Here is an 8,926-nt window from a genome sequence, read left to right as displayed (position 1 = left end):
GCAACGTTACTTTTTTATACAACATTCCCTTTCCTGTTTCCATTGACATTTATATGTTCTCGTCGTTGTGTGGCCAGGAAAAAACACCAGCCATAAACCTATACCAACTCGCACAACAAGTTGTGTAACTTAAACAGCTGATGCCTCAAACTGGCTTCGACTAAACCTTAGAATGCATTTTTGCGACAAAGACTGTGGATTTTGGTTCCATTTTTTTTGCAGTATTGTCGCTTTGCAAAGGTATATCTGCACAGCCAGTACGGAGAGGAGAAATGATTGTGACCACATGGCATGTGAAAATTGTATTAGGATAGACTTCGTCTTAGTCTATATCCACGACCTTCCACTTCCAGGATTGCTCTGTTGCCGCCAGGAAATTCCACCGTATGTCCTTCTTTTCGGGCAGATATCCGTTCCGCTTTCTTTGTGTTGGAATTGTAAACTCCGGTTGATTTATGAGGACTATAGTTAACTGCTCCTCAGATCTCTGCAGGGTAAATCCAGACAGCTAGCTAGACTATCTGTCCAATCTGAGTTTTCTATGTTGCACGACTAAAACAACTTTTGAACGTACACGTGTTCCACCAAAACAAGTTCCTTCCCGAGGCTATTTTGCAGCGGCACCGGGGCTCTGTGCGGTGCCCGCCCAAGACGATTGTGATTGGTATAAAGAAATGCCAATAAACCAGAGCATGTTTTTCTCCCATCCCGGAATGCTCTGTGGACTCGCCAGACCCTCCTCCGCAGCGGTGTGGAGGAGGGTCTGGCAAAGCGAGACTAAGATAGACTTGAAAAAATCTGAACCTATCCTTTAATAATGACAAAAAAAGATATCAAGTAGTTCCAAAGGGTTGAAGCGGTGATAATTCAACCGCGTACCTGTTCCCACTTTGAACATTCATCACTGTTCAACAGAAGCACTCCGAAATTACAAGTTATGTGTGAATATTACAACCTACCTCGCTCTTGATGGTATTTGAGAAGAGGAAAATGAGAAGAGGAGAAGGAGGACGAAGAGGAGGGGAGAAAGGCCGGTTTGTCATAGGAGTCATCAGTAACTGTCGCCATTGTGCTGCAGGCTTAATTAACTAGCTTGCTCGTTAGCATTGCTGCCCCCTTTTTTCTCTCCCTCCCTCTCTACTCGCTCGCTGCTCTGAATAGGAACGCCTGATTATTCTGCGCTCCAGTCGCAGCCAATTACAGCCTCCAAATGGAACAACATTAATCAAATCTTTAGTATGGTGGCAAACTCCGAGGTATCAGATTGCAAAGGGACGCAAAACTAATATGTCACTGTCACCAGAGGTTGCACAGGCATTTAGCAGCTAGCATTAGAGAGACGGGTGAGACGGGCTATCACCTGGGTGTAATATGGAGCCTGATCTGGAAATCATTAGCATGACATGGCAGCTGAAACGCAGCCTGTCCTCACCCCACACTCATTTTTTATTACCCCCACACACACACTTTCCTCTCTCCACCCTCTTCCTCTGTTCATTCTCCTCAGCGGTCGGACAAGTGAGGAGTAGACTAGGATAAATTGGGGGAAGGAAGGGTGCAAACTGAATGAATAGAGAAAAGGAGACGTGAAGGGGTAATGAGAGGGGAACAGTAGGAAATGGAAGGGACAACTAAGGGGAACGCTGAGGGCTTTTCACCATCTTTGGACAGAAAAAGGAAGATAAAGAAAGAGAAGAGACATTTTCTGCCAGCGTGGCTGACGTGAATCTTGCTGGACGAGAACACCCAGAACTAAACGCTGCCATTCAGACTCTGGCCCCCCCAGAGAGTGGCAGTGGGTCTGAAGCAGGAGCAAGACCCACACGCACAGGACCATGACCATGACCCAGCAAAACTCTGTTTTGCCACCTCACTGGCTTCCCAGGGTTTGGCCCGAACCATCAAGCCACAGTTGGAGCCAGCCAGAGGACACTGCTGCATAATGGCCTCATTAGGACAAATGATTAAAGCCCAACTGAAATGTGCTAAATGCCTGTGTCACTGAAGTGGCCTTTAAACAGGCATAAATAAACAAGAGTTATGCTGAAGGTTTGGGTGTGCACCCTGGCAGCATTATAAATTAAAGGGTAATGATATTAAAAGCACAGAGTCGTTAAGATGCCAAGCGGAGACGCCATAAATCCAGGCGCGGGCTCCCACTGGCTGTCCCCATGCCGAGTAATTAAAGCAGATTTATGAGGCGCATTACATCAGTGCTAGATAGTTCATATATCGGCCTCCTGTATGGGACAGCCTGACAGGCGCCAAAAAATATTGTTTCGAGTTCCCCAGACCCTCGCGGCCGAGTGGCCTCTCCCAGCACTCCATCTTTTGTTGTCAGTCTTGCGTGGTCGTGATGGATGGACCGAGCCCTATCCTCCGTCACTCCCCTCACTTGTTCAGCTCCCCCCCCCTCCCCCCCATTCTTTTGCAATGGGAGACTTGTGACAGTGTCATATAGCTTTATCTTCCCACGGCAGGTCTTTTACACCCTCCTTCCTTTTTCGCCTTCTCACCAGGAGAAAACAAAGAGCACAAACACTAGGTGTGCCTTAATCTCGCTTTGCCGGACCTTCCTTCACTGCGCTGCGGAGAAGTGTGCAAAATCGTCTCGGTGAAGGAACTGGTTTTGGTGGAATATTTGCACCCCGCAAAAGAAAACGCCACATACAATATTGCATGAAGATAACTGTTCACATACATACAATAGAGAGAGCATTACGTGAGCTATTTAAAATAACTGGATACACGGTTAAAAGTAATTTTTTATATGTAGCTGCTGTTGTGCATTTCTAAATGCTTTCTGCATTTCTTCAATGTTATATAACATTTTAGAGGACTAACAGGCTGGAGTAGGCACCTTGTCTCATAAGATTCCATCACAGAATGTTGACATAGAAGAGGGTGGGGGGGTGTGAGCGCTGAGCAAGCAGGTACGAGAGTAGTGCGTTGTCGGCTATGGGAAAAGATGGATAAAGCTCTCAGGGGGCTAAAAATAGAAGAAGAAAAAAAGAGGGAAAAGGATATGGCATGTCAAGGGATGCAACAGCAGTTAAATAAGTGGATGGTGAAAGGCAATAGGTAGGATTTAAAGTGTGACGTCTGTGCTTGGAGGCTTGCAAATATTCATGTTAACAGACTAGCTAGCGTTTGCTAACACTGGGCATGTAGCAGCCAAATGGGGGTTTACAGCTAGCTTAGAATATGCAAAACCCAGGTTGCTGAGCTGAAAACTGGAATATATTAGGTAGCATGTACAATAAATGACAAGAGTCTGGAAAACATAACTAATGCTATAACTCTGGTTTACCATGGAATCGTGCATAGATTTGCTACCAAACTTGGAGGCTTGCAAATACTCATGTTAACAGACTGGCTAGTGTTTGCTAACTTAATGCAAACCAATGTTGCTGATAGCTACATTCAGATTTTGGTTAAACCTCTATGGTACCAATCCCATGCATGACATCTCTCAATGTTATTAAGGTAAAATAACAACTGGTAACTATAGCACAATAAATTACAAGAAGCTGGAAAACATAACTTATGCAATAACTCTGGTTTACCATGGAATCATTAATAGATTTAGTTTTACGTTAGCTGTTAGCTGTGCTGTTAGACATAAAGGCTATAGTTACATCTGTTGGGTGACATGGAAGCTGTAATTACAGGGTCACATCTATCTCTCTCTCTCTCTCTCTCTCTCTCTCTCTCTCTCTCGCTCTCTTTAAAGGTATGTGCTAAGTGGCTCTCCATATTTGTACTTTTTAAAATACAAAATTGTAATTTCACCAGCAGCACAACCTCACTGCATAATAGTTGTCTTATCTGATGCCATCACTCGGCTGATTTAAGAATTGAATTTAGGCTGCTATATTTAACAGTGAGTTCATTTCATTCAGGTGTGAGGATGGTGGATCAGGAAAGACAGGGGAAGACAACAGGTAGGTCTAACATTAGGTGGAAGTGTAGGGGGAGCCACTTGATACCAACAGATTCATTTCTTAATATTATTAATCCAGTAAAAAATGTGTCCGGTATAAGTCACTGGTAAAGGGGAGGCTGCTGTTGGCAAAGCACAAACATTAAGACAAAAATAAATGAAAAAAATGAAATGAAAAATAACACAAAATTCAAAGAAACCCTCATATATTCTGTATGGCTACCTATTTGTACCAAATGGACGTTACACTCCACTTCTGTCCTTCCAGCTGTATACCTATCCTCATAAAAATAAACCCATACATATACATTTACATAGTTGTACATGCTGTAATGGCTCTGTGGTTATGATCTTCTGTATATTTCAATAAAATCACTGTGCTCTTTAAACTGCGGATGAACCTTTAATGCCCCCACAGGAAACACACTCCGAAAGCCAGACAACTTAATTGGTTTGGCTGCATGTAATTTTAATAGCTCCTGTAATTAGGTTGCTTATTATAAAGATTCTAGTCATAAATCATGTGAAACAGAGTTCCACATACATTTCCTGTCATTAAAAAAATGTTGTTCCAGTGCCACTAGGAGTCACATGCAGGTAACCATTGGTCTGTAAAGGAAAGACAGAAACAGGGAGGTAAGAAAAAAGAAGTCAAGGTGCTAATTTTAACGACCTGCGACGCTTTTATTATCATTATTAATTAGTGCTTTTCAAGCAACAGATTTTAAATCAATATGAAGGAGTGAAACAAATTTCAGCGGCCATTCGGATCAATCTGGGGGAGTTTTAAATTTACATTAATGTCAGTAAATCCAAACCCGTTGCCATGGACCCGACAGGCTGAAAAGATGTGATGTGATTTCTAATTATGAGGACATGAATCTACGAACCATTATTCTTCTCTTATCTGCAGTCCGAGGATATTTGCAATCCATGAATGTTTTCCCCTTTTTACGTAAGACATGCTTCACACCTTCAGTATGCACATGCAAAAATGGGGTTTTTATTTTAATAATTACGTTAAGACCCCAAAACATAGGTTAAACACGCGCCAGTTAAATATATTTGTATGGACACTCGTACTATACACACATGTGGAGATACACACACAAACACACACACACACACACACACACACACACACACACACTCCTGCTGCGCGTGCCCTTTTCTCCATAGGTGTCCACCCCGGTTGCAGCATCACCATCTCCCCACAACCACCAGAGCCAGTTTGGAAGCCCAGTGCAACCCTCATAAATGTCTCCCTAAATTAACTGCTGTGACAACTGTTCCACTCCGCACTCCATAGGAGCAGAAACTAAGACTGGGAGTGAGTGTGTGTGTGTGTGTGTGTGTGTGTGTGTGTGTGTGTGTGTGTGTGTGTGTGTGTGTGTGTGTGTGTGTGTGTGTAGTCTCGCATTGCCAGACCTTCCTCCACAGCGCTGCGGAGGAGGGTCTGGCTAGTCCACACAGCATTCCAGTATGGGAGAAAAACATGCTCTGATTTATTAGCATTTCTTTAAACCAATCACAATCGTCATGGGCGGTGCTAAGCGCCGGACGGAGCAACGGTGCCGCTGCAAAATAGCTTCGGGAAGGAACTTGTTTTGGTGGAACACGTGTACGTTTAAATGCTGTTTTAGTCGTGCGACAGAAAACTCAGATTGGACAGATAGTCTAGGTAGCTGTCTGGATTTACCCTGCAGAGATCTGAGGAGCAGTTAACCGTAGTCCTCAGAAATCCACCAGAGTTTAAAATTCCAACACAAACAAAATGGAAGGTGAAGGCGGAATAGACCAGTGTGTGTGTAAAGCGGGCGCATAAAGGCAGCAGCGAAGAACTCCTGCTTTGTCCTTTAGAATAAAAGACCAGGGCCATATATTAAAACATAGCATGGCACTCATTAATTTTAATATCTGATGATGAGTTCATTGATCAAAGACTTGTTCTTTTCAGCAGGGACAAGTGTGCAGGCGCTGCTGTTTGGTCACTTATCACCTCAGTGGGGTAGAGGAACGGCGAGTGGGATGTGCAGATAGTATATACTGCAGAAAAGGGAGGCGTCTGTCATTTGGCCTCTTCAAGTAACCTACAAAACTTGAGCTTTATCTCAAAGGGTAACTACCGTTTTTGTCAACCTGGACCCTAGTTTCGTATGTTTTTGTGTCTAAGTGACTGATTGGAACAACAATCTTTGACATTGGTCCAGTATTAAGCAAGATCGCTGCAGTCGGCAGCAGAGAATCAAGCTACAATGTAAGTTAATCGGGCAATTGTCCAGCTTGTATTTACCTTCACAAAGTGCTCGTTTTGCCACTAACAGGCTCAGATTAATATTCAAAGTGTCTGACAACATTCCTACAGAGATAGACCTTTTTAGAACCTCTTTGAGACCTTTTTGTTTAACCAGAAACAGCTCTGAAGTCGCAAGCCCTAACCCCACCAGACTCCACTTCAAAAAGCGATGCTTTTAGCGTGTATAGAGACAACATATCTTCACATGTAAATCGGTAAACTATGTGTTTATTTTAACCAAAACTAGAGTTGTGATGGTTGGAAAAGTGGAAAGATGACCCAGAACGGCTTTTCATAGTTTTGTTTTGTTTCTGTCAACTTTGAATGAAGTGTATTTTACGAAGCTAAAATTACTGTTTATTGACATGGAGTCTGGTGGGTTTACACTGTAAACCCGAACGTTCAAAGTAATTAAATAGATTAAGTAGTGTATACTCAAAGTTTTAGAACAAGTTCTACTAACTTAATTTTGTCAAGTTGGTGTAACATGTTCTTCCTTTTTGAGTATTGTTAACTAATATTTTTTGATTAAATGGAACTATTTTGTGTATAAGTAAGCATAACTTAAAAACATAACTTAAGTACAATGTAATAGAATTGAGTAATAACATACTAAGAATGATAAAGTCCTGTTATTTCTATTGTTTAAAATAGGGATGATTTAAAAATAAACTGAATTTATATAGCACATGTTAAAATACAATAAAATCTCAAAGTGCTTTACCAAATAAGTAAAATCGATCATAATAAATAAATTGCAATAGCAAATGGTCTGAAATGCATTAGACATTAGTGAAGGACAAAATGTATTTATTTTTTGCTTCATCAGTTTAATGTAGCCTATATATTCTTTTTATTTTTATTTAAGCAGCTGCAGGGATAATTTTGTATGGAGAGTTAATCTCTGATTCAACCTGCGAAGCAGAAGGTGGCGCTAATTTGCACACTACACTGATTCCTTACCGCTCTTTGGAAAAACACAGAAGAAGAAAAGTTTGAACAACGCAGCAAGGCGGAAGCCGCAGACAGTAGGGTTGCAGAAACTACCTACGCAGCAGCAATCAGGCTCACTGGACTTACTGTAAGTTTTGAATGTTAATATTCATTCGCTTTTACTTCTTTTATACATTTTGTATGTGTTTGTCTCACAGAGCGTAGACCTTCTCCAAGCCCCCGCCTTCACTGGCTTATCACGGGAGTCTTGTAGGGATTGGCAACTTGTCAGATATAGGTTAGCTGCTAAAGAGCTAGCTAGCCACTTAGCCCTCCCCAATAACGTTACCAGAGACTATTTAGAAGGACTTTGACGTTACGCACTCCAGCAGCACAACTAGCGACATAGCTACCACTAACCGACTCCCTGAAGAATTTGACGACGGATGAATCTAGTAATCACACGCTCATTCCCCGCTTAAAGGTGGTGTTAGAAAATTAGTTGTTAGTAGAAGCACTAACAGACACCTGCATTGGGGCATAGTTAGTTTTTGTTGCTGGAAACTTTCAATAGTGCACAAAAGAGCATAAACGCCTCAAACTGAGTTCCTACACTGCAAGTCCCGCTCTCTGTGTAGCTTCTAGGAGCGCTAGTTTTAAATTCTGTGTGAGCAGACTGTCTGAGACACGGAGATTGCTGTTAACAGAACGAGTCAACTGCCCGTGCCTGCCTACTTGTGTTGCCTCGGTTTTAAAACAAACGACCCTGCTGGAGGCAAGCTGCTTTTCATGACAAAGATGAATAAAGTAAAAACCCTTAACAGTAAAGCTTTGGTTTGTAGAAATGGTATTATTGTTGATTAACCATGCACTAAGGTTCAAGTGTGGCTGCTTTTCTTTACAGTAATGTTAATTTTGCTTGATGGCTTTAGTAACTTGACACTTATGGGGATTAAATGAAAAGATCATTAACAGGGAACATTTATAAATGGAAGTATTTATAATTTGACACTCTTTGAATCTTTTAATTGTTCAGTTTCAGATCAGTTTATGCCTTTGCATCTTGCTGTTCCAGTTTCAAGAAGTTAAGGAAGATAACTGGAGATGTGATAACGATACCAGGTAATCCAATGAATGTGAATTCTTCTATCACCCCCTTTCCCCCGCCCTCTAAATACCAATAACTTGAATTGTTTTTTTTTCTCAGACAAGGTTTTAGTGTGGTAACCCCAAATCATACGCACTCCCACATACACACATCATTGTTTTTCTACTTGCCTGTTTGATCAAAATAAAGTGTTTTGCTGTATTTAAGTCAACAAATAATGAATGTGTTCTGTTCACGAATACTACTAATCATATTTTACTTAACTTTGTATTTGCTTGCAAAAATTGTTGAAGAAGACTGAGAAGAAACTGACCCTCATTAGAAAGATGATGGAGACCACATTTCCCCTACGCCGACAGACCATAGTGATGTCCTGCCCACCAGTGAACGACCTCATGGACCTCTGGCCTGCTCTTAAAATAGAGTCTGAGGTAATATGGATCAGCTCTCTCTTTTTAAAGTGAAAATTGTGATTCTTACTCATTTGGCTGATATTTTTGCTTTATGAATGTGTGCAAGATTCTTCAAATTGAACTGTTTTTTAATAAGTGTTGTTGCTGTATTCTCCTCTGGCTGTTATTTCTATGTAGTTGTATGCAGAGTTCCAGCGGATTACAAATCAGAACCTGCCACAACACGTGCTATG

At 41.6% G+C, this 8,926-nt stretch overlaps 1 long non-coding RNA gene across 2 annotated transcripts; it reads left to right on the top strand.

Annotated features, from left to right (window-relative positions):
- Positions 1 to 7,260: 7,260 nt before the first annotated feature.
- Positions 7,261 to 8,925, top strand: LOC120560966. 2 transcript variants are annotated; one of them, XR_005639545.1, is made up of 4 exons: positions 7,261 to 7,320; positions 8,209 to 8,294; positions 8,577 to 8,711; positions 8,871 to 8,925. It is a non-coding gene; the product is annotated as an uncharacterized LOC120560966 (long non-coding RNA). The 2 variants fall into 2 exon arrangements; XR_005639544.1 differs by having other exon boundaries at positions 8,574 to 8,711.
- Position 8,926: the final 1 nt, after the last annotated feature.

This window comes from Perca fluviatilis, chromosome 6 (assembly GCF_010015445.1).
Source record: "Perca fluviatilis chromosome 6, GENO_Pfluv_1.0, whole genome shotgun sequence".
Classification (NCBI taxonomy): domain Eukaryota; kingdom Metazoa; phylum Chordata; class Actinopteri; order Perciformes; family Percidae; genus Perca; species Perca fluviatilis.
The sequence above is the reverse complement of the archived record's forward strand: the minus strand, read 5'-3'. Positions and strand labels throughout refer to the sequence as shown.